The sequence below is a fragment of the Macaca fascicularis genome, chromosome 1 (genome assembly GCF_037993035.2).
Source record: "Macaca fascicularis isolate 582-1 chromosome 1, T2T-MFA8v1.1".
In the NCBI taxonomy this organism is placed as follows: domain Eukaryota; kingdom Metazoa; phylum Chordata; class Mammalia; order Primates; family Cercopithecidae; genus Macaca; species Macaca fascicularis.
In genome coordinates, this window is record NC_088375.1 from 2706947 (window position 1) to 2732775 (window position 25829).

General features: G+C 44.5%; 1 protein-coding gene and 1 long non-coding RNA gene across 10 annotated transcripts in view; both read left to right on the plus strand.

The window, feature by feature from the left end:
* Positions 1-25829, plus strand: part of SMYD3 (SET and MYND domain containing 3) — a 765785-nt gene that overhangs the window by 77950 nt on the left and 662006 nt on the right. Inside the window, exon 1 of one of the 9 annotated variants that reach the window (XM_065539446.1) lies at positions 5495-5612. The exons of the other annotated variants lie outside the window; for them this stretch is intronic. The gene's annotated coding sequence lies outside the window, so the exon portion shown is untranslated. Of the gene's footprint in view, positions 1-5494; positions 5613-25829 lie in introns of those variants that run through there. 9 annotated transcript variants of the gene reach the window in all.
* On the plus strand, positions 8346-14175 carry LOC135969494 (uncharacterized). The gene is made up of 2 exons (XR_010584765.2): positions 8346-11701; positions 12011-14175. It is a non-coding gene; the product is annotated as an uncharacterized lncRNA (long non-coding RNA).

The following is a 25829-nucleotide window of genomic DNA, read 5'->3' on the forward strand; positions in this document are numbered from 1 at the left end:
AACTAGAGAGGGAATTAATTTTGTTATTATCCTCTAGAACAGTGCCTGGCACGTAGTAGGGGTTCAGTAAATATTTGTGACCAGAAAGAAAGAAAGAAAGACTTCAGTTCATTAAGGAGGTGGTTGTAGAAATTCTGGGAGATAGAAAGAGCTATCTTTAAAAAAAATCATAATAAATATAAGAGTACTTATGAGTTCATTGTTTGAAAACATTGTAAACCAGATGCAGTGGCTCATGCCTGTAATCCCAGCATTTTGGGAGGCTCAGGCGGGCAGATCACTTAAGGTCAGGAGTTCGAGACCAGCCTGGCTAATGTGGCGAAACCCCGTCTCTACTAAAAATACTAAAATTAGCCAGGTGTGGTGGGCGCCGGTAGTCCCAGCTACTCAGGAGGCTGAGGCGGGAGAATCCCTTGAACCCAGGGAGGCGGAAGTTGCAGTGAACTGAGATTGTGCCACCGCACTCCAGCCTGGGTGACAGAATAAGAGTCTGTCTCAAAAAAAAAAAAAAAAAAAAAAAGAGAAAAAAAGAGGCAAACACTGTTGTCTTTGTTACTAATTTTCCAGCTGACCATGAGGAGATTATACTTTCTGAGTCTGATAAATGAAGGAATGGGATCAGGCAATGTTTAAAGTCCTATCCAACTATAATACATACATTTATCTATTTATTCTAAACAAGGTCCTAACAAGGCCTCTTCCTTAGTTGTCTGTGCAAAAGTCCATTTTAATCAGGTTAAATATGTAGTGGAGAGATTACGTCATTTTCCTATGCTAAAATCTTTTCCCTGGTATTCTTTGATCTGTGGCTTATCGAAGGGCCTTCACAGTGTCATGCCATTCTGTCTCCGTTATTCCATGTCACCATTCCTTACTTGTGATGGTTAACTGGGCTAAGGGATGTCTAGATAGCTGGGAAAATATTACTTCTGGATGTATCTGTGAGAGTCGTCCGGGAAGAGATGAGCATTTGAATCTGCAAACTAGTAAAGATCACCCTCATCAGTCTGTTGAGGGTGCGAATAGACCAAAAAGGCAGAGGCAAGGTGAATTTGCTCTCCCTTTTGAGATGGCACGTCCATCTTCTGCTCTTGGCACTCTTGGTTCAGGGGCTTTCTGACTCAGATTCAGTCTCCCAGCTTTTGGGTATGTTCTGTTCTCACACTGCCCTTGATGTTTGGGGCTTTGCACTCAGCTTCCCTCTCCCTGCACAGCAGCTCAGCTGTAGGCCTTTCTGAGCTCCTTTTAGACTTAAAAATCTCTTCTATTTTACTGTTTTTAATTGCCTTGCATTATTTTCAAATACCTCTAAATTATTTTAGATGGTTTTTAGTCTTTTTCTTTTTTAAGTATTTTAAATCTTATAATATTGCCTTTAATATAGACCCTGGGGCTCTCTGACTTACAATAAAATAATGAAATTACATTAGAACTTTCATTTTAAGGTCATCTTGTTTTTTCCCTTATTTCTTTCATGGATTTGAAGGTCACCTCTTCTATTTTATTATTTTGTTGCATTTTACTGCCTTTAGTATTTTAAAAAATACAGCGGGGGGTCTTGAGATCTTTCTATTAAAATTATTTTGGTAACTTTTACTAGTTTACAGAATTAGTAATGGCACTTTATTATTTTTTTTTAATGGAACTTGTCAAGCCATTTATTCTTTGTTGTAAGGTAAATAAAAATGGTACACCTGCTTTAGCCTCATTGGTAGTTTTGTGTAACACAGTGAAACATAATATAATGTTAGTAGATATTAAAGAAGCTTCTTCCTTAAACATCTATTGTTTCATCACTATGAGACATGCTAAATGTAATTAGCAATTTAGAGTCTTCCTTGCCAGTTAATGATGCAAACAGTGTTGACCCTTACCTATCAGATATAAATATGCAGTGTAAACACTGGAGAAGAATGGCTGTTTGAGGAGTTTGGAGTTTATTTCTTTGTAGGATATTATACTTTTACGAGGCTATGTGTTGACATATAGTAACTGGACTGCCTGGAAAGATGTCTTATAAAAATAGTCACACTTCAGAACCCAGACAAAGAAAATGGTAAAGTTCCTCAATTACTGCATCAATCCCTCCAGACGGGTTGGTCATCTTTCCAGCTAATGATGTTTTGCCGTGTTCCACGGCAATTTCTCTTCCCTAACCTATGCTGTAATTTTAGTGGGCACTACCTTTCTTGTTAACATTTTCATTTTAATACTTTTTTGAATATTTATCCTGAAAGCTTTTTGTTAGTGGGCATTTGCTATATTAGAAGAAGCCAAAGATCAGATATTTTTGGGCAGCCAAATCTTTCACCTGCATAGGAAATCATGCCAAGTATGAGACTATCTTCTCTGTCCATTCATAAAACTTTCTCTAGATAAGGTCAGGAATTCTTGGAAATAAAACTAGTGTTCTTCACATATTCTCTCCAGCCTGTTAAATTATTTACACGTGAACCTTGGATGATGATGATTTCAGGTTGACTGAATTATCATTGACTGCAGTGGGCTTTAGGAAGTAGGTGCTTCATACATGTTTATTGCATGGCTGTGAAGTCACTATGCCTTTAATGATTTTATTTACTTCCAACCCCAAGCTGTAGGAGCAGTCTCTTGCATGATGGAGTCAGTTTCTTTTTGCTGTACTTTCAGTTCAACTTCATCTTCTAAACTTCTTATCAAGTTGTTTATGTATTAGCTTGTTATTGATGCTGTATCAAGTCATGACAGACTTTTTACTTTTTAATTTTAATTTTTTTTGAGACAGAGTCTTGCTCTGTCACCCAGGCTGGGGTGCAGTGGCACCATCTCAGCTCACTGCAACCTCCACCTCCTGGGTTCAAATGATTCTCCTGCCTCACCCTCCCAAGTAGCTGGGACTACAGGCATGTGCGACCACACCCAGCTAATTTTTGTATTTTTAGTAGAGATGGGGTTTCACCGTGTTAGCCAGGATGGAGAAGTCTTGATATCCTGACCTCGTGATCCTCCTACCTCAGCCTCCTAAAATTCTGGGATTACAGGCATGAGCCACTGCTCAAGTCATGACAAATTTTTTAGCTTAAAATAGTGGTCTCCCACCTTTTTGGCACCTGGGACTGGTTTTGCGGAAGATAGTTCTTCCAGGGAAGTAGCGTGAGGGGGTGGATGGTTTCTGGATGAAACTAATCCACCTTGGATCATCAGGCATTAGATTCTCATAAGGAGCATGCAACTTAGATCCCTGCCATGTGTAATTCACAATAGGGTTAGTGCTCCTATGGGAATCCACTGCTACCACTGACTGTGATATGGGAGTGCTGGGAAGGGAAGAGTGTGGTCCCTTTAAATGATAGGGAAGTGGGTAAGGGAAGTGCTGGGTAGAGGAGGGCATGTTCCCTGGCTAGGGTGCTACCCCCACAGACTTAGGTGAGGACAGGCACTTCTGCCTTTGCGCCCAAATGTTGCATTTTTCCAAGACCTCCCTGGTCTGCCACGTCCCCATCCTGGGTCTATAAAAACCTGAGACCCTAGCAAGGCACAGACAGAAGCAGCTGGAGGGTGAGAGGAACACATTGGTGGAAGAAGGCAAGTGACTGGACATCAAGAGGACGTGGAGGGTGTCACACGTGTCCGTGTGAAGAGACCACCAAACAGGCTTTGTGTGAGCAATAAAGCTTTTTAATCACCTGGGTGCAGGCGGGCTGAGTCTGAAAAGGAGTCAGCAAAGGGTGGTGCGATTATCATCAGTTCTTATAGGTTTGGGATAGGTGATGGAGTTAGGAGCAATTTTCATGGGCAGGGGGTGGATCTTACAAAGTACATTCTCAGGTGTGGGGAGGATATTACAAAGTACATTATCAAGGGCAGGGGAATATCACAAAGTCCATAATCACGAGGGCGGGGAGGGTGTATTGTCATAGGTCAATTGATCAGTTAGGGTGGGGCAGGAACGAGTCACAATGGTGGAATGTCATCCGTTAAGGCAGGAACTGGCTATTTTCACTTCTTTGGTGGTTCTTCAGTTGCTTCAGGCCATCCGGATGTATAGGTGCAGGTCACAGGGGATATGATGGCTTAGCTTGGGCTCAGAGGCCTGACAGAGGGGAGCACACAGGCAGAAGAGCACACCAGCAGACGCCAGCATGCTGGGAGGCCATCGACCAGCAGAATGACGCAGAGTTTGGCTGGGACAGTCGGAGAAGAGTCCGGGTCACTGAGTGCCCGACTCCAGGAGAAAACCCTCTCCTTTCTGGCTCCCCCATCTGCCGAGAGCTACTTTACTCAATAAAACCTTGCACTTATTCTCCAAGCCCACGTGTGATCTGATTCTTGCAGTACACCAAGGCAAGAAACCCCAGGATACAGATATCCCTTGTCCTTTGATAAGGAAGGGGGTCTAATTGAGCTGACTAACACAAGCTGCCTACAGACTGCTAAATTAAAAGAGCACCCAGTAACTCACACCCACTGGGGCTTCAGGAGCTGTAAACATTCACCTCTAGACACTGCCATGGGGTCCGAGCCCCACAACCTGCCCATCTGTGTGCTCCCCCTAGAGTTTTGAGCAGCCGGGCACTGAAGCGAGCCACTCCCCCTGTTGCAGAGGGGACGAGGGAACCTTTAATCTCCTTTCTCTATATTTCATATCAGTGGAACCATGTAATATTTGTCGGTTTATCCGTCTTGTAGCATGTGGCAGACCATCTATTGGTTTTTGGTCTTGGAGAGTATAGGGGTGAAGATAATTTTTCCTGCCCCTGTGCCTCTAAAGATTTGAATGTGCTGAAATGACCTGACATTAGACTGATGAACAGGGGAAAAGGCATATAAATGTATTAATGTGCATAAGCACCCGAGCCATACAATATGTGAGACTCAGAGAACTGAAGCCACCTTGCAAAGGTTATGACGGTGAGAGAAATCCCGCACAACTGACCTTATCTTGGTTCTGACCCCACAAGCTAACTGCTCATTCCTGGGTGTAGGTCAAGCTAACTAAAAAGGAGTTTAGTTCACAGTTTAACTTTAAAGCAAGAATAATAGTCCCGTCCTGAAACTGGTCCCCTCCTTGCTTGGAAACTGAAACTGCCTTTGTAAAACTAATGAAAGCCAACAAGATTAGAATTATTATAAGGGCCTGAATTCTGCTAAGCTATAAGCACAGTGAAGAAGAGAGAACTAGCCATTGTTCCCCAGCTTGGTTGCTGCTGGAGGTCACAAGATTTGTAACTTCCCTAGTTGTTCCTATAGATAACATCACCATTGTAAACCCTAAGATTGGTTTTTGAGATATTTTTCAGACCTTTGCATTCTGGTTAAACTGATGCCATCTGGACCATGACTCATCCCAAGGAAGTGACTCAACTCGTCCTGTGACCGCCACCTAGAAACTGACTCAGCACGTGAAGACAGTTCCAACATTCCAGTGATTTCATCTCCAACCAATCAGTAGCATACATTCCCTAGCCCTCAGCTTGCCAGATTATCCTTAAAAACCCTGGCTTCAAGCTGTCGAGGAGGTGGATTGGAGAGATACCTCCCCTCCTTCCGCTCAGCTGCCTTGCAGTAATTAAACTCCTTCTCTGCCGCAACACCTCTACTGTTCTCCGTGTATTGGCTTTTCTGGGCAGCGGGTAAGAAGAACCTGTCGGGCTGTAACAGAAAGGACAGATAGCCACAGCTGAAATGGCACCCTGTTTCTAGGGGACAAGGAGAGGGAGAATGTAGGCAATTTTGGGGGATAGTGACTTTTAGGAGAGTTTAATGGATCCAAGGAGCAGACAGTAGTTTGTAAATGGTTCTCTTTGGAAATTGAATGGGGCCCACAAGTTATGGGAATTTGAGGGAGGAACTGCAGGTGAACGGAGGTTCTATTATGCAGTTAAAGTCTCGCGGGTAATGTCTCAAAGCCGCCGTCTGAAGAATAGATGAAAAGTCTGTCTGGTCCTGGCAGTGACTTATTATAGTTTCTTCCCTTCTCAGGTTGATCTTTCCTGGTAATTTAATGAGATTTCTAGGGAGGAGGTTTAAGAGAATTGCATTTCTTAAGGAAAAAGTTTCCTTAGTCTGATAAGGAAATTCCAGAGAGAGCCCCTCTCTGGGCTTTGGGGGTTGGAGAGAAACAAGAGAAGGTTACAGAGTCCTTGGTTCTGAGGCAGCTTCTAAGTTCTTCTGTTTTTTTAAAATTCAACAGTGCCCAGCATATGAAAGCACCATACTTTGGGGTATCATTTTCTGAGCCCCAATAATAGTCATAGTAATTTTCTGCAGAAAACATTTGTATGATTTTCAATGCAAAAATGAGTTCTTCATCTTCCCCATTTACTTTCATTTTATATGACCTTAGTGAAAGGTTTTTAAAATTTATTTTAATTTTTTAAATTTTCCCAGTGGACACTGTTATAATTGTGGGCTTGTTGATTCATGCTGATGAATAGTAATTTCTTGCAAGTTGTTCGGGCACATAGGGTTCATTTTTCATGTGATCTGCATAAAAATAATGGTGGTGAATACTAATCAAGTAAGAATGCAGATTTGAATACTAAGCTTCAAAGAAAAAAACTTAATTAGAACCTGTAAGTCACAGTGGTGGTCCCTCTGCAGGGAAAGTATGCTTCATTAGTTCTGTAACGTAAAACTTTTTTCTTGTTCCAACCTATAAATTGATTAGTGACACCGCATGGATAAGAAATTGGGAGTGGGTTGGGCAGAACTGCTTTCTATATGATGTTCCTAAGGATTGTTTATTATTATCAGTAGCATAGTTTAAACTAAACTAAAATTATTTTCCCCAGGATAAAAATGTATTTGAACAGTTAAATCAAGTTTATTTCTCAAAAAATTTGTATGAGAATGCATTGCGCTATATGCAACATAGGAGATATTAGTTACTTTTAAAGGCAAAACCCACAGTTCCTTTTGTACCAACCTAATACAAAGAAATATAAGTTCTCTAAGAACTTCCAGTCTCGTGTGCTTATCTTTGGGACTTTATATGTACACGCATGCAGCTCCACATAACATACAGAAGGTTAACTAACAGAATTACACAGTGCACCGGACACCATAAAAATGATATCAGAGTTTGAGTGATAGTAGATAAACAAACTATATAGACTAGTGGTGCTCAGTGTTTTTATTTTAAAAGGTATAAAACCTTTTTTCTCTAAATGAAATCTTAAACTGAACCCAAAGTATGAAAAACTGGTGAAAGCCGGGCGTGATGGTGTGTGCCTATAGTCCTGGCTATTTGGGAGGCTGAGGCAGGAGGATCACTTGAGCCCAATAGTTCGAGTCTAGCCTGGGCTGAACATAATGAGATTCCTATCTTTAAAAAAAGAAGTGAGAAAAAATTATTTATTTATTTAATTTTTAGTGCTGGAGGCCAGGGTTCTAGATCTAGTTCTTTATCACCTGGGGCTATTTACCTCACCTCTGGGTCAATTTCCTTATTAGTACATGGACTACTAATGGGATTGTTGTGAGGATTAAAAATAATGGAGTAGTTGAAGCCTTTGAAAACAGTCTGGGACATGGTAAGTACTGTACACATTGTATCTGTTATTATTGCTGTTATATTAGAAGTGGGGGGTGAGCCCACAACACTTTCCTTCCCCTTTACATCTGCAAGTCCTAAGCCTGGAGAAGGTAACTGCTATCCCAGTTCCGGGAAGAAGTCACTCAAGCTGACATGGCAGTTTTTGTAGAAAAATTGTTGACAGTGTATCTGTGTTAACAGTCCCAGGGGTTTGTTAGTTTTATTATCATCTTTTGGCTATTATCTTCATTACAGTCATATGAAACAGACCTAAGCTGAAATCGCTTTAAATTAAGGCAGCATTTTGTGATGGGCGCTGTTCTGCTTACCAGACCCAATGCGGACGTCAAAAACCTGGCTCCAGCCAGGTGTGGTGGCTCACACCTGTAATCCCAGGACTTGGTGAGGCCGAGGCGGGTGGATCACCTGAGGTCAGGAATTCGAGACCAGCCTGGCCAACATGGTGAAACTTCGTCTCTACTAAAAATGCAAAACTTAGCTGGGCCTGATGGTGTGTGCCTGTAATTCTAGCTACTTAGAGGCTGAGGCAGGAGAATCACTTGAACCCAGGAGGCAGAGGTTGCTGTGAGCCAATAGCACGCCACTGCACTCTAGCGTGGGTGACAGAGCAAGACTCCATCTAAAAAAAAACAACCAACAAAAAAAACAAAACTGGCTTCAGCTTCCTGGTATGATTTACCTGAATCAGTTGTACATTTATCTTTACATATATTTGTGTGTGTGTGTGCACGTTTATTTGTATATGAATATATATTTTACACATATAGTATGCAGTTAAAATATATACATAAAAGCCTTAAAAATAATGACAGCGAGAGCTATTTCCATGACACCATGCATTCTAAATCTCTCGTTTCTTCCTCTAGGAAACTCAAACCCTAACCTTGTGGCGAAGAGAAAGGCTTTGGTTCTATGTGGACCTTCCTCTGTGTGCCACGTCGCTGATTTGGGATGTCTGATGCTGGCTTCAGGGCTTTGCTAACTTACCAGATAATGCTCTTAGTTTTTCCTTTCATATTTTCCAAGAAAAATCTTTAACATTGAAAAATGACTCTCTTGATTTCCTCTAATATGTCTGTCCCATTTCTCACTGCTGGTTTTATTTGTAAGTAACCATGTGCTGGTGGTCTCTCTCTAAAGACTGCATTCTGTTTTGCATTTGGTAGCTGTTTCTCTGACTGCTCTAGGGGTAGGAGGAGCCTGGATTCCAAAGAGAAAATGAATTTTCAACCAGGCATATGTAGGGATACATTTCTGTGTGGTGCTGTTATATACCACCCCTCTTTCCACCCACAGACAGGAATTTTGGGGAATTACTTTCTAATCATTTCATGTTGAATATTACATTAGCACATCAAAAGAAGATATTTAATTTGTAAGGTTAATGGTTTTGCTTTTTAAGAGTTTTAATCACTTGTGGACTAAACAAAAATCCCACTTTGATTTGCTAGTGCATTGTATTAGGCTGTGGTTGTGTTGCTATAAAGAAGTACCTGAGGCTGGGCAATTTATACAGATAAGAGTTTTCCTTGGCTTACAGTTCTGCAGCCTGTATAAGAAGCATGTGTGGCACCTGGCATCTGCCTGGTTTCCGATGAGGCCTCAGGAAGCTTACAATCATGGTAGAAGGCAAAGCGGAGCTGGCATGTCACATGGAGGAAGCAGGAGCTAGTGTGTGGTGGTGGAGCATCACACACTCTGAAATGAGCATATCTTATCATGAGCACAGCACGGGGCCATGAGAGATCCTCCCCCACGACCCAGACACCTCCCTCCAGGCCCCACCTCCAACACTAGGGATTACAATTCAACATGAGATTTGGTGGGAGCGTATGTTCAAACTATATCGTGCATCCTCATGAAGATAGCTATTGTTAAATCATTCTGTTGGCAATAGAGCTGTTGTAATTTCCTCAGTAATCTTTACAGATAAAAATTAGCTTTTACTCATTTTTTTGCCTAGTGAATTTTAATTCTATCAGCGAGTATAGCCTCATGATTAAAGGCATAGGTTCTGGAGTCAGGTACCTGGATTTGGATATGTTGGACTATTTACTGTGTGACTCTGGGCAACCTAACTTTCTTTCCGTGCCCAGTTTTCTCATTTGTAACATGAAGCTCAATTTGGTACCTGCGTCATAGGGTTATTATAAAGACTCAATGAGATACTTAGCACAGTTCTTGGTACGAAGTTAGCACTAATTGTAATTACTGTAGAGTGGTAGCATGATGTAATAGAATTAGACAAACGTGGGTTGTAATCCTAGCACTGGTTGAGGGTGAGGGTGGAGGTGTCTGTATACGACCTTGAGCAAACTGTTTAACCTCTCTGCATTGATTTCTTCAACCTATAAATTATGTGTAACCTTCCTTATCAGGTAATTAGGAAGATCTGGTACATACCAAAATTTTAAAATGGCTACTATATTAATCTCTTCTCCCTTTCTTCCCACTTCTTTTTTTTTTTTTTTTGAGAAGGAGCCTCACTCTTGTTGCTCAGGCTGGAGTGCAATGGTGCGATCTCGGCTCACTGCAACCTCCGCCTCCTGGGTTCAAGCGATTCTCCTGCCTCGGCCTCCTGAGTAGCTGGGATTACAGGCGCTGGCCACTACACCCAGCAAATTTTTTGTATTTTTAGTAGAGATGGAGTTTCACCATGTTGGCCAGGATGGTCTTGAACTCCTGACCTCAGGTGATCCACCTGCCTTGGCCTCCCAAAGTGTCTTTACACTTCTTAATTCAATTTAAGAATGCTGCAAATTCAGGAAACCTTTTATTTTTAAAAAAATCAGGTAGTATTCTTTTTAACACATTAAGTAGTTGTCATTCAATATGTTTTATTGGAATCAATTTTTTTCAATGGCTGAACTATGTTTAGCTGAATTACAGGAAACAAATAGAAGGCATTGAAAAGAGATCAAGTATTAAAGAATGTTAAGGTTTTGTTTCTAAAGGATAATTAGGCAATGCAGTTTTGTCTTCATTAGAAGCCAAGAGGGAAGAAAGTAAAGATAGGCCAGCTAGGTCAGAGAAATGAGAGAGACAGCAGTCCTGTGTTTAGTCTTTGATTAGCATCAGCAACACTAGGAAGAGCCATTCAAGCTGGGAGAGGGCTACAGGAACTACTTAAGGAATTGTGAGTTTCCTTACTTACTGAGTAGGTAAAGATGCTGAAAGGTTTGAGATGATTTGATAGTAACAAGCCAAGATCATAGACCTTTTCTGTAGGCTCTTGGGGATGTGTGAGAAAGGTAGTTAATGCAAAGCAAGTTGGCTCAGCCAGGGAGAGGTGATAAGGGGGAAGAGATAAGGATAGTGGCTTCTGTACCTTAAGGTTTTATACTTTAAAGACTTGGCTGGGCGCGGTGGCTCACGCCTGTAATCCCAACACTTTGGGAGACCAAAGCGGGCGGATCATTTGAGGTCCAGAGTTCAAGACCAACCTGGCCAACATGGTGAAACCCCGTCTCTACTAAAAATACAAAAATTAGCCAGGCATGGTGGTAGGCACTTGTAATCCCAGCTATTCAGGAGGCCGAGACAGGAGAATCGCATGAACCCGGGAGGCAGAGTTTGCAGTGAGCTGAGATAGCACCACTATGCTCCAGCCTGGGTGAGAGAGCAAGACTCCATCTCAAAAAAAATAAAAAATTAAAAAAAAAAGACTTGCTTCTGAGATAGGGATTAGGATGGGGAGAGGCCAGAACTTTATGGAGAACTCATACATTTCATTTTTCTCTCTCTTTATCAGTACTTCTGGGCAGTCAGAAAGCTGGTGTTAAGGACATGTAGCTCTGATTTTCCTGTATAGTAAAGTATTGATAGGAAACAGCAACAGCTTATTCTGCAGACGACCAGTTTTTTCCCAGAGATGCCGAGCACAGTACATCACCCCTATTAAGCACAAAAACCCTTTTTATAAACATGTATTTTAAAACACACACATGCACACACACACACACAAATGCTATCCTGAAGAGAATCTTAGATAATATATAACTACTTATATACACAATTTCAAAATAGCAATATAATGCCCTAATGGAAATATAAAGAATAAATAAATGGAAAGTTATTTATCATGAAATGGTGTCTGTTACCTGTTATGGTCAGAGTGTTTGTGTCCTTCCAAAATTTATATGCTGTGTGTTCTTAACCCCTAAGGTGATAATTTTTTTTTTTTTTTTGAGACTGAGTCTGGCTCTGTCGCCCAGGCTGGAGTGCAGTGGCCGGATCTCAGCTCACTGCAAGCTCCGCCTCCCGGGTTTACGCCATTCTCCTGCCTCAGCCTCCGGAGTAGCTGGGACCACAGGCGCCCGCCACCTCGCCCGGCTAGTTTTTTTTGTATTTTTTAGTAGAGACGGGGTTTCACCGTGTTAGCCAGGATGGTCTCGATCTCCTGACCTTGTGATCCGCCCGTCTCAGCCTCCCAAAGTGCTGGGATTACAGGCTTGAGCCACCGTGCCCGGCTAGGTGATAATATTAAGAGGTGGTGCTTCAGGGAGGTAATTAGCTCAGGAAGGCAGAGTCCTCATGAATGGGATTAGTGCCCTTATAAAAGAGGCCCAAGGGAGCTGACTTCCCCTTCTGCCATGTGAGGACACAGCAACACCATCTGTAAATGAGGAAACCTGCCCTCGCCAGACACTGAATATGCAGACACCTCGATTTTTGGATTTCCCAGCCTCCACAACAGTGAATATATATATATATTCTCAAATATACATATATAGTGAATATATATTATACAGTGGATATATAATATATAATATATAGTGGATATGTAATATATAGTGAATATATATTATATAGTGAATATATAATATATATTATATAGTGAATATATATATATACTCAAATTTATATATGTGTGTGTGTGTGTATATATTTGAGACCAAGTCTTACTCAGTCGCCCAGGCTGGAGTGCAGTGGCGTGATCTTGGCTCACTGCAACCTCTGCCTCCCAGGTTCAAGTGATTCTCCTGCCTCAGCCTCCCGAGTAGTTGGGATTACAGGCACTCACCACCACACCTGGCTAATTTTTGTATTTTTAGTAGCGACGAGGTTTCACCATGTTGGCCAGGCTGGTCTTGAACTCCTGACCTCAGGTGATCCGCCTGCCTCAGTCTCCCAAAGTGCTGGGATTACAGGCACGAGCCACCATGTCTGGCCGAAAAATAGATTTTTGTTGCATATAAGCCACCCAATTTGTGGTATTCGGTTATAGCAACCTCAGCTGCCTAGGACATCATCATATATAAATGTTTAGGCACTAGGGGGCACAGCAGTGCTGTGAATGTGCGGCTCTAATTGGAGACTGATACAGCTTTGTTGTCTTTGGGATTCCAATAGCATGACCTTACAGTCTCAAATGGTGAACAACTCCTGGTAAGGTTTTGAAGACAAAAGTACCAGTTTCTTTCATTTTACCTGATGGTTGCAATCTTAGAAAAATTCAGCATATATGAAATACACCAAAACAATACAAGAATTACTTCTTATATGTAATCAGCAGTTAGATTCTAGACCTAAATGTCTGAACTGGACATTTGGAAGTTGTATGTGATTGTGACAGATATTGTGGGACATAAGCACCTTTGTCTCCTTCAGAGTGAATCCTGACGGTGCCCCACAATTATTGTGAAAACCAAACTATCCTCACCAATTTCCAGACCTCCCAGGGGGCAATGCCAATCCTTCCGAATAGCAGAATTTTATTCCATCCACATCCCCCAGGGGATTTAGTCAGAAGACAGGACAGTGAAAGCTGCTGTCACATCCAAGTCCCAAGAGACTTCTCCTTGCCTGTCATGCCAATCTAATTGAATAAACTATAATAACATTACCAGGTCGATAGCTTGGGAAAGGTTTTGCTTGTTTGTTTTGAAGGGAGGACTGCTGCGTATCGAAGCAATTTTGCACGATGGCTGTGATGGAGCAGAGGTTCTCCATCCAGACTGCCTGCATTTGGATCCAGTGGCACTGCCACTTACTAGCTATGTGATCGTGCACGAGTTACCTACCCTCTAAGTGTCTCCGTTTTTTCACTTGAAAATAAATAGGCACATTGAGTATCTATGTCGTAGGATTGTTGTGAGAATTTATTAAGCTGGTACATGTCACGTGCTTTGAATAGCGTCTACCACGCAGCACTATGGACATGGTGCACTGGAGGAAGACGAGACGAGTGAAAAGGCAAGGACAGGCTTTTTAAAGGTGAGAAAGGAAATTATTAAACTACGAGACTGAAGATGAAAAAGATTATGTGTGTTGATTTTCTCTCATAGTACATTGTTACCAGAGCCCCAAAATTTTTTAATGGACAAAATTCAGAAATTCAGCCTCATGTGTTCCTTCTCCTTCCTTTTGGCAAGGATAATAGTTAGTAGCTAACAATTATAGAGCTCTTACTCTATGCCAAGCATGGTACTAATAGATTTACAAACATTGTATCATTTAATTTTTAAACAAATCTATGAGGTAGATACTATTAGTATCCCCATTTTGGCTGGGCACGGTGGCTCACACCTGTAGTCCTACTGCTTTGGGAAACTGAGGCAGATGGATTGCTTGAGCCTGGGAGTTTGAGCTCCTGGGAAATATGGCAAAACCCTGTCTCTATTAAAAAAAAAAACAAACCCATTTTAACATAAGAGAATGAGAGAATTTGAATAATTAATAGACTATTGCAGAGATTCGGGCTCAAACCGTCTAATTTCAGAGTCCATTCTTTTTTCTTTTTTTTTTTTGAGATGGAGTCTTGCTCTGTTGCCCAGGCTGGAGTGCGGTGGCACGATCTCGGCTCCCTGCAAGCTCCGCCTCCCAGGTTCACGCCATTCTCCTGCCTCAGCCTCCTGAGTAGCTGGGACTACAGGCGCCCGCCACCACGCCCGGTTGTATTTTTAGTAGAGCTGGGATTTCATCATGTTAGCCAGGATTGTCTCGATCTCCTGACCTCATGATCCGCCTGCCTCGGCCTCCCAAAGTGCTGGGATTACAGGCCTGAGCCACCGCGCCTGGCCTCAGAGTCCATTCTTTTAATCACTGTGCGACAGTAAACAATGAAATAAAGACGAGAAGCCTCAACCATCCAAGCCTGTGAACCATCTCAGATTAATTGTGCTGGGTGACTAATCCTTGACATTTTCTGGCTAACTCTGGGATTTTGATGTTCAGCATGCTGGTGGAGGTTTTGGTTTTGTTTTAAAAGTGGATTAGTGTCTGTTAACCACAGCTTATTGTATATTTTCCAGTAGCTAGAAAGGCAGATTTTGAGTGTTACCAACACAAATAAATGATAAATGTTTGAGGTGGTGGATATGCTAATTTACTCTGATTTGATCATTACACATTGTGTATATGTATAAAAACATCATACTGTATGGCCAGGCATGGTGGCTCATGCCTGTAATCCCAGAACTTTGGGAGGCTGAAGTGAGCAGATCACTGGAGTCAGGAGTTTGAGACCAGCCTGGGCAACATGTTGAAACCCCGTCTCTGCAAAAAATATAAAAATTAGCCAGGTGTGGTGGTGCAGCTACTTAGGAGGCTGTAGTCCCAGCTACTTGGGAGGCGGAGGTGGGAGGAAGACTTGAGTCTGGGAGGTTGAGGTCGTAGTGAGCCACGATTGCAGTATTGCACTTCAGCCTGAGTGACAGAGTAAGACCCTGTCTGGAAAAAAAAAGTCATGCTGTATCTCATAAATGTTTACAATTATTATATGTCAATCAAAATAATAAAAGTAAAAAAGTGGATTCGCGTGTAAGTCAGCACTGCCCAAAGTACTTTCTGTGATGATAGAAAGGTTTGATGCTTGCTCTGTCCGAAACGGTAATCGGCCAGTAGTCATATGTGGTTATCGATCCCTTGAAATGTGGCTAGTGTGACCGAGGACGATGGTTTTCAGTTCTATTGAATTTACATTAAATAGCCAAATGTGGCCAGTACTGGAGAGTCCGAGTCGACATCGAGTAAAGAGGACGCAGAGATCACATGCTTGCAGGGGCTTTCTAAATGCTGCAGTTTTGTCGACTTAGTTCTGTCTCTTTAACTCGCAAACTCCTCACTCTACTTTTTAGCAGGAGCACGAGTCTGCAAGCAGATATAGACATAATACGTACAGATGATGGGACCGACTTCTGTCTTTTTGGATGTAGAGGCCTTGTGGCCGTGTCTTCGTGTCTGTCTTTGTCTAGCAAGTGGGTGCCGCATGTGAAGTCTTCTAGTGTCCTCACAGCACAGTCTCACCATCCTGGGTGCAGCTGAACTGACTCAAGGAACCTCTCATTATTGCAGCATATGTTTCAGTTTTCAGGCTGGAGGAAATGCATTCCCTTCAGTCTGAAGTCAGCACAGATGGGATCCTGAGCCAAGGCCTCGACACACGAAAACGAAACTGCTGGCCTCTCACAGCTGCCCCATGTGGTGCTGTGGCCTCAGCAGCGGTGGCCACCAGGGTATGGCTAGAGCTTTTAGAACAAAAAGCAAAAAATGTCCACTTACAGCTATCGTCGTGACTTGAATTTCAGATAGGTAAATGGAGGGTGACACGCTGGCTGGCTGGCTTCATTTTAAAAGTTAACAGCATTAGAGCGACACTAGGTTGGTTGTGTTGGATGTGTCCATGTGCAGAGCAGCATGCATTCCAAGTCAGGTGTGTGTCCAAACCTGCATAAATCTCTGTGAGACCCTTGACTTCGATTCAGGGTATCTGAGATGTTTTCTGTGCTTGTCACACATGTACGTGTGCTTGAACACAGCTATATATTTCTTGGTTTTTGAGCCCTATACATGGTGTCATTGCCGAATGTAGTCTTAGGAAATTTAAAAATCCTCAGCATTACATTTTCAGCTTGTATCTGTGTTATTGCACATAGCATTAGTTATTAATTTTCACCACTTTATGATATTCTGTGGTATAGCACAGACCACACTTTATCAGTTTTTCTGTCAGTGGACTTCTGGGTTATTTCCTAGTTAAATGTTCTTACCACTGATTATACCTTCTCTTATATTACTGTTAGAAGGCAGCAAGGATAGGGAATAAATTATCCATATCTCATAGAAGGAGAGACCAGAGGAGATGAACTAGGAAGACAGGATATATGTTTAAAAGAGGGAGTAAAGAAGGAAACTGGGATGTATTTTTCTTGGTATATGCAACCATCACTAATGCCATCTCATTTAATTCCTGGGCTCAAGCAATCCTCCTGCCTGAGCTTCCCGAGTGCTTGGGGCTATAGGCATGTGCCATCATGCCTGGCTAATTAAATTTTTTTTTTTTTTTTTTACAAGACACAGGGCCTTGCTATGTTGCCCAGGCTGGTCTCAAACTCCTGACCTAAAGCAGTCCTCCTACCAAAGCCTCCCGAAGTGCTGGGATAACAGGCTGAGCCACTGCACCTGGCCAACTGTGATTTATGCAGCTAGCTCTGTGTAGTCCTTACTCGTTTTTTTTTTTTTTTGAGACGGAGTCTCACTGTGTCGCCCAGGCTGGAGTGCAGTGGCCAGATCTCAGCTCCCTGCAAGCTCTGCCTCCTGGGTTTATGCCATTCTCCTGCCTCAGCCTCCCAAGTAGCTGGGACTACAGGCGCCCGCCACCTCGTGCGACTAGGTTTTTGTATTTTTTAGTAGAGACGGGGTTTCACCGTGTTAGCCAGGATGGTCTCCATCTCCTGACCTCGTGATCCGCCCGCCTCTGCCTCCCAAAGTGCTGGGATTACAGGCTTGAGCCACCGCGCCTGGCCAGTCCTTGCTCTTCTAGTAATTTTCTATTAGTCAGGGAAGAACTAAAAAAGCCATGTAGTCCGGGATCACCCTTAATCAGCCACAAATAGAGTAAACTGGTTTATCAGCAGTTTGCCATATGAGTTTTGTTTGTTTTTAATGGTGATTCTTAATGGAGAATTAGGGTAGAATGGGGCACCAGCCTAGCAAATGAGTGAGCTTCATTTTTATTCAGTCTGTGACATTTTTGACTGCCACCAGTGAGTGCGTCATATAACTTAAGTATAGATTTAAAATTTATTTTCATGATTTTAAATGTTTGACTGCTGTTGCTAGGCCAGAGCTCATATAGCCCAAGTGATTGCAGCTGAATAGAGAAAAATCTCTTTATAGTAAATGGAGGCTGGAAGTTGGCATTGCTCCTTGCAGGTGGCTGTTGTCCTTGCTCACGTTTTATTGAGGTGTTTAGCCGTGCCATTTGAGCTTCTAATTAAAGTTGTGATTGCACTTCAGTTGTTTATGAAGCCTCACATAGACTTAATCATCAGATCAGCTTGATGAGGATTTGCAAAGGGAAGCTTTATTACTTCACACAGTGGCTTCTAGCCTCTATGTTGACTGTGAAGGGAGCATTGATTCATAAGAACATAACAAATAGTTCAATGATGATTGGAGCATATTGAGTGGAGAATGAAATGCAGAAGTCTATTACAGACACTCTGTCTCCATTAACCTCTCTGACCCTTCTATTTAGTTTGATGGATAGAGGGATTTGTGCCCCGAAATCACAGAGGTATCATGTGGTCAGATATGGGATCATCTTTAAGATGGCGTTGTTAATCATTTTAGCCAATCGAGACTCATTTTAACTGGTTTCAGCAGTTTTGCCTCACATTTTATTATGGTTTTTTATAAATTTGGAAACTAGTTGGCAAGTTTAATAATGAATTTGTTCATCAGGATGAAGAAACATCTGTATTTTGATATTTGCTGAAATGTTTGATATGCTAATCCTATATATGTTGAATTGATGTTTCTATGATTACAGTAAAAATATCACAACTCTGTCTTTTGCCATTATATTGGAAAAAGAGAGGATGAAGGTCATATGGACTGTTTAGAGAGGTTATTCTTATTTCAGACTACAATGTATTATGAATGAATAATCTTAAAATAGTATTTGAGGCCAGGCATGGTGGCTCACGCCTGTAATCCCAGCACTTTGGAGGCTGGGACAGGCGGATCACCTGAGGTCAGGAGTTCGAGACCAGCCTGACCAACATGGAGAAACCCCGTGTCTACTAAAAATACAAAATTAGCCGGGCATAGTGGCACATGCCTGTAATCCCAGCTACTCGGGAGGCTGAGGCAGGAGAATCACTTGAACCCGGGAGGTGGAGGTTGTGGTGAGCCGAGATCGTGCCCACTGCATTCCAGCCTGGGCAACAAGAGAGAAACTGTCTCCAAAACAAAACAAAACAAAACAAAAAAAACCCCGGAATTACTGGGATTTAAAAACATTGCTACTGGATGTTTTAGAACTTTATATGATTATTACATACCCTATTTTTTATTCACATGAGGTCAGGAGTTCAACACTAGCCTTGCCAACATGGTGAAACCCCATCTCTACTAACAATACAAAAATCAGCCAGGTGTGGTGCAACATGCCTGTAATCCAGCTACTTGGGAGGCTGAGGCTGGAGAATATTTTAAATCTGGGAGGCGGAGGTTGCAGTGAGCCGAGATTGCACCACTCTACTCCAGCCTGGGCCACAGAGCAAGACTCTGTTTTTTTTTTTTTTTTTAAATAAAAAAGAGTTTAAATAGAGATGAGGTCTTACTATGTTGCCCAGGCTGGTCTTGAACTCATGGGCCCAAGAGATACTCCTGCCTTGGCCTCCCAAAGTGCTGAGATTTATAGGTGTGAGCCACCATGCCTGCGCCTACATACCTTATTTGTTAGAGTTTAATATCGTCAACTTTTTTCCATTTGAAAGATTCTCCTTGGTTACCTAGAAATTTTATTTTAGCTTTCATAAAAAGCGTTGCTTTGAAAATGATCACTGAATTAATCTAAGGAAATGAGCCTTCAGATCCTGTGATGATGTTCAGCTGCCTCAAATACTTTTTAAAAAGTTAATATTGTGTTCATGATGTATGACCAGTTTCTTTTGATTTATAAGCTTCAGATTTTGTGAATTTTATGAATTTTGAGTGTGTCTGCAAAAGAGTGGTAGGAATAAAGTAATTTCTTTCCACATGAATCTTCCTATTTTTCAGTGTTTTCCAAAGAAAACACATTTGTATACTATATAATTCATAGTTTTTTTTTTGTTTGCCTGGGACAATGGAATAAAGTACATTGGGTCTTTTATTACATGGCTGATACTGTTTCTCTTGGCTGCTTTGTTTGTTTTGTTTTCTCTTAGAAAAATATCTCAAGTCTTGTATCTCAACTGCAGTAGCCTGAAAGGGGCAAGGATTTTTCTATTGGAAATGGCAAGGAAACTCTACTGCATCAAAAGATTGAAGTCATAAAATAGCACAATTAATGACTGATACCAACCATGATATTGTTTCTTAAAGTTGTCTTAACACTGAAGTAATTTTAAAAAATGGTTTTGGAGCCAGACACAGTGGCATGTGCTGGTAATCGCAGTTACGTGGGAGGCTGGGGCAGGAGGACTGCTTGAACCCAGGAGTTTGAGACCAGTCTGGGCAACCTAACAAGATACCATATCAAATATACAAACAAATAAATAATGGCTTTGAAATAAAATGTTGAAATGCAAGTGGTAGCTGGTGTAGCTGCAAAGAATATTTGTAAAAGGCACTTAATATACTGTTTCAGTTTCTTAAATTACTATCCTGCTAGACTAAGCTTTGTGAAGGCAGGCAATGTTTCTGTTCTGTGCTTATTCCTCACTGCCTATCACAGTATGTGGGTAAATAAATGTTAGATGAATAAATAAATGAACGAGTAACCTCTTAAACTGATGACAGTGTCTTAAAATTAGTCACCTAGCAATTGAGCAGTTTTTAGGATTATATATCTGAAATATATAACTTTTGATCTTTTTTTTCTTTTGGGAAAACAAGGAGAAAGATGAAACAGAGAAAGATGAAAAGTTTAGCACAAAACTTTAGTATAAGATTAATGTGATCTTAGCGGTCTTGTTTAATGGCTTGCTAATGTCAGAGTTTTGAGGATGTGGATACAGTGAGAATGTAATAAATTCATAATTATAATTTGCTGATTTTTAGATCAGACTCAATTTCTGTGCTTGAGTTTTATGTTTGTTCATACAAATAGTTTGAAAGCCAATGTTAATACATCTTATCGCCTCAGGAATAAAGTTGACAGGATGACACGTTGCTACAAATCCATAGATGGTACGGCTTACTTTATAGTTTGGTAGGACATAAGGTCCTTAAGGATAGGCCTGTGTCTTTTTCATTTTTATTTCTTTTTCACAGTAGTTTTTTTCAATAGTATCTATTAAAAATGAGAGGCTGGGTGTGGTAGCTCATGCCTGTAGTCCCAGCACTTTTGGAAAACTGAGGCGGACAGATCGCTTGAGCCTAGGAGTTTGAGACCAGTTTGGGCAACGTGGAAAAACACAAAAGTACAAAGAAATAAAAAAAATACAAAAATTAGCTAGGTATAGTGGCACACGTCTGTAGTCCCAGCTACTTGGGAGGCTGAGGTGGGAGAATTGCTTGAGCCCAGGAGGTGGAGGCTGCAGTGAACAGTGATCATGCCACTGCGCTCCAGCCCAGGTGACAGAGTGAGATTGTGCCTCAAAAATAAATAAATAAAAATAAAATATGGGGCTGGGCATGGTGACTCACACCTGTAATCCCAGCACTTTGGGAGGCCAAGGCAGGTGGATCATTTGAGTCCAGGAGTTCAAGACCAGCCTGGCCAACATGGTGAAACCCTAGCTGTACTAAAAATGCAAAAAAATTAGCTGGGCTTGGTGGCACATGCCTGTAGCCCCAGCCACTTGTGAGGCCGAGGCAGGAGAATCGCTTTAACCTGGGAGGCAGGAGGTGGAGCTCAGGTACTAATGCTTGCTTGCCCGCTACTCACCTCCTGTCATGCAGCCAGGTTTCTAATGGGCCACAGACTGGTAGTGATCCATGAACAGGCAAATAGATGGTACAGTTTTCCGAAGATCATATCCATTCTAAGGATTCCTAATCTCTAGAAATTTTAGATCACAGTGACACACTCCTTTAGTATCTTCAACCAGACTTGGTAAAGAAATATTGTTGCTGTGGTTAAGCCATAGTTTTTGTACTTGTTGAGTATATTAGTTCTCACACTGCTATAAAGACACCTGGGAGACTGGGTAATTTATAAAGAAAAGAGGTTTCATCAGCTAATAGTTCTGTAGGGCGTTCAGGCTTCTGCTTCCTCGGGAAACATACAGTCATAGTGAAAGGCAGAGGGAAAGTAAGCACATCTCCACACGGCTGGCAGGAGAACAACCAGATCTCATGAGAACTTACTATCACAGGAACAGCAAGGGGGGAAGTGTGCCCCGTGATTCAGTCATGCCCCACCAGGCCCCTCCTTCAACACTGGGGGTTATAATTCAACTTGAAATTTGGGTGTGGATGCAGAGCCAAACCATATCATTAAGTATAGGAAAGCACTGGTTATCTTAAGTATCAAAATAAACCGATGTTGCATGATAATTTGTTCTTTGGTCTTATCAAAGTTATCCTGAATTAGTGTAGTGTGGGTTGATGATGTATATCCAGTTCTGATCCAGAAGCTAGCTGATGGTCCAGATAGGGTGCTAAGGAGGGAGCAGAAACTTCGAGAGCTTTGTGGTTTGATATATAGTTAGTAAATGAGACACTGGGAACAAAAAAACTTTGAATAATGAATAACCAGCTAGCTAAGAAGTTAACACTAAAATTCCCAAACAGTATAGGATCAAGGAAAATAGAGACATGTACCAGTAGGATATTGATGTAAGTATACCTATAAAGCCCAATTTGCAAAACCTAATTTATTTCTATCGTTTATAAATGAGCAACTCATGCTTCCATCCCAATCTTAAAGTAAATAGTACTTTTCTAGACTGCCCAATAATTTGGGGTGTGTTCCTAAGGCCCCTTACATGATGAGATATAGTAACCCTCACTCTCATAAAGGCTTTTGACCAAGTTCTTCCTCTAAACATTTTTCTTTTTCCTGGTTGACTACCTCAGATATTTAACCTTGTAATTTTAAAATCAGGTTTTAAAAGCCACCCTATCCTCTTAGGTGCCTAACATAGGTGTTACGATGTCTGCAGGCTCTTGCTATGTGATTTTCTTTCTCTTATCCACCAGGTGGTGGCAGAGCATAGAGGCAGTGATTGGGTTCCTCTCCCCCGTCCCGCCGCGGGGGGTTCCTCCCCCTGTCCCACTGCGGGGGGTTCCTCTCCCCCGTCCCGCCGCGGGGGGTTCCTCCACCTGTCCCGCCGCGGGGGGTTCCTCTCCCCTGTCCCACTGCGGGGGGTTCCTCCACCTGTCCCACTGCGGGGGGTTCCTCTCCCCCGTCCCGCCGCGGGGGGTTCCTCTCCCCTGTCCCACTGCGGGGGGTTCCTCCACCTGTCCCACTGCGGGGGGTTCCTCTCCCCCGTCCCGCCGCGGGGGATTCCTCTCCCCCGTCCCGCTGCGGGGGGTTCCTCTCCCCCGTCCCGCCGCGGGGGGTTCCTCCACCTGTCCCGCCGCGGGGGGTTCCTTCCTCCCCCTGTCCCACTGCGGGGGGTTCCTCTCCCCTGTCCCACTGCGGGGGGTTCCTCCCCCTGTCCCACTGCGGGGGGTTCCTCTCCCCTGTCCCACTGCGGGGGGTTCCTCCACCTGTCCCACTGCGGGGGGTTCCTCTCCCCCGTCCCGCCGCGGGGGGTTCCTCTCCCCTGTCCCACTGCGGGGGGTTCCTCCACCTGTCCCACTGCGGGGGGTTCCTCTCCCCCGTCCCGCCGCGGGGGATTCCTCTCCCCCGTCCCGCTGCGGGGGGTTCCTCTCCCCCGTCCCGCCGCGGGGGGTTCCTCCACCTGTCCCGCCGCGGGGGGTTCCTTCCTCCCCCTGTCCCACTGCGGGGGGTTCCTCTCCCCTGTCCCACTGCGGGGGGTTCCTCCCCCTGTCCCACTGCGGGGGGTTCCTCTCCCCTGTCCCACTGCGGGGGGTTCCTCCACCTGTCCCACTGCGGGGGGTTCCTCTCCCCCGTCCCGCCGCGGGGGGTTCCTCTCCCCTGTCCGGCCGCGGGGGGTTCCTTCCTCCCCCTGTCTCACTGCGGGGGGTTCCTCTCCCCCGTCCCGCCGCGGGGGGTTCCTCTCCCCTGTCCGGCCGCGGGGGGTTCCTTCCTCCCCCTGTCTCACTGCGGGGGGTTCCTCTCCCCTGTCCCACCGCGGGGGGTTCCTCCCCCTGTCCAACCGCGGGGGGTTCCTTCCTCCCCCTGTCCCACTGCGGGGGGTTCCTCTCCCCTGTCCAACCGCGGGGGGTTCCTCTCCCCTGTCCCACTGCGGGGGGTTCCTCTCCCCTGTCCAACCGCGGGGGGTTCCTCCACCTGTCCCGCCGCGGGGGGTTCCTTCCTCCCCCTGTCTCACTGCGGGGGGTTCCTCTCCCCTGTCCAACCGCGGGGGGTTCCTCCCCCTGTCTCACTGCGGGGGGTTCCTCTCCCCTGTCCCACCGCGGGGGGTTCCTCTCCCCTGTCCCACCGCGGGGGGTTCCTCCACCTGTCCCACTGCGGGGGGTTCCTCTCCCCTGTCCCGCCGCGGGGGGTTCCTCTCCCCTGTCCCGCCGCGGGGGGTTCCTCTCCCCTGTCCCGCCGCGGGGGGTTCCTCTCCCCTGTCCCGCCGCGGGGGGTTCCTCTCCCCTGTCCCGCCGCGGGGGGTTCCTCTCCCCTGTCCCACTGCGGGGGGTTCCTCCACCTGTCCCACTGCGGGGGGTTCCTCCACCTGTCCCACTGCGGGGGGTTCCTCTCCCCTGTCCCGCCGCGGGGGGTTCCTCTCCCCTGTCCCGCCGCGGGGGGTTCCTCTCCCCTGTCCCGCCGCGGGGGGTTCCTCTCCCCTGTCCCGCCGCGGGGGGTTCCTCTCCCCTGTCCCGCCGCGGGGGGTTCCTCTCCCCTGTCCCACTGCGGGGGGTTCCTCCACCTGTCCCACCGCGGGGGGTTCCTCCACCTGTCCCGCCGCGGGGGGTTCCTCTCCCCTGTCCCGCCGCGGGGGGTTCCTCTCCCCTGTCCCGCCGCGGGGGGTTCCTCTCCCCTGTCCCGCCGCGGGGGGTTCCTCTCCCCTGTCCCGCCGCGGGGGGTTCCTCTCCCCTGTCCCACTGCGGGGGGTTCCTTCCTCCCCCTGTCCCGCCGCGGGGGGTTCCTTCCTCCCCCTGTCTCACTGCGGGGGGGTTCCTCTCCCCTGTCCCGCCGCGGGGGGTTCCTTCCTCCCGTCCAACCGCGGGGGGTTCCTCTTCCCTGTCCCACTGCGGGGGGTTCCTTCCTCCCGTCCAACCGCGGGGGGTTCCTCTCCCCTGTCCTGCCGCGGGGGGTTCCTATGACAGCCAGTGGTTTTGTCTTGTCTACTTTAAGAGAACCCCTGAGGATGATTGAAATGACTCTTTGAAAAGAATCAGTTTGTCTCAGGCTGAAGGAAAATAGAAGAAACAGAACATTTCCACTTGGACTGCATGAGTGATGTTGGTATTGAGGTTGCTCTTGAGACAGCATTGAAACATTTCATGGAAACATCTGAAGGATGGAGCAAAATGATAAGATACATTTCTACTCTTGGACTTTGGCTATATTCGTGGATTCGATTATTAATATATTTAGAACTTTCCTCATTCCAAAAGATCCATGCTATTTGGTTCTGGATTGGTTGCTTGGGGGTAGTGGTAAAAATACAGCCTTCTGTTTTAAAATGGAGGGAGCAGGAATTGCTTTCTTGGTGTTGACTGCTTGTCCCAGGAGGTTCTGCCCAACAAGTGACCGAATTGCCTCTCTTAAAGCATTGCTGAGTTCGGGAGCCTCTCTTATATAGTAAAGCATAGTTAAATTCGGGAGCCTCTTTTTTTATTTTTATTTTTTATTTTTTTATTTATTTTTTATTTATTTATTTATTTATTTTTTTTTTTGAGACGGAGTCTCGCTCTGTCCTCCAGGCTGGAGTGAGTGGTACCATCCTGGCTCACTGCAAGCTCCGCCTCCCGGGTTCCCGCCATTCTCCGGCCTCAGCCTCCCGAGTAGCTGGGACTACAGGCGCCGCCACCTCGCCCGGCTAGTTTTTTGTATTTTTTAGTAGAGACGGGGTTTCACCGTGTTAGCCAGGCTGGTCTCGATCTCCTGACCTCGTGATCCGCCCGCCTCGGCCCCCCAAAGTGCTGGGATGACAGGCGTGAGCCACCGCGCCCGGCGAGAGCCTCTCTTACATAATAAAGCATAGCTGAGTTCGGGAGCCTCTCTTATATAATAAAGCGTAGCTAAGTTTGGGAGTTGACTGCTGCGATGTTCGTTGTTCAGTCTCTTTACAACAATAGGAATTACTCTTAAGAGCCTGATACTGGTAACTTG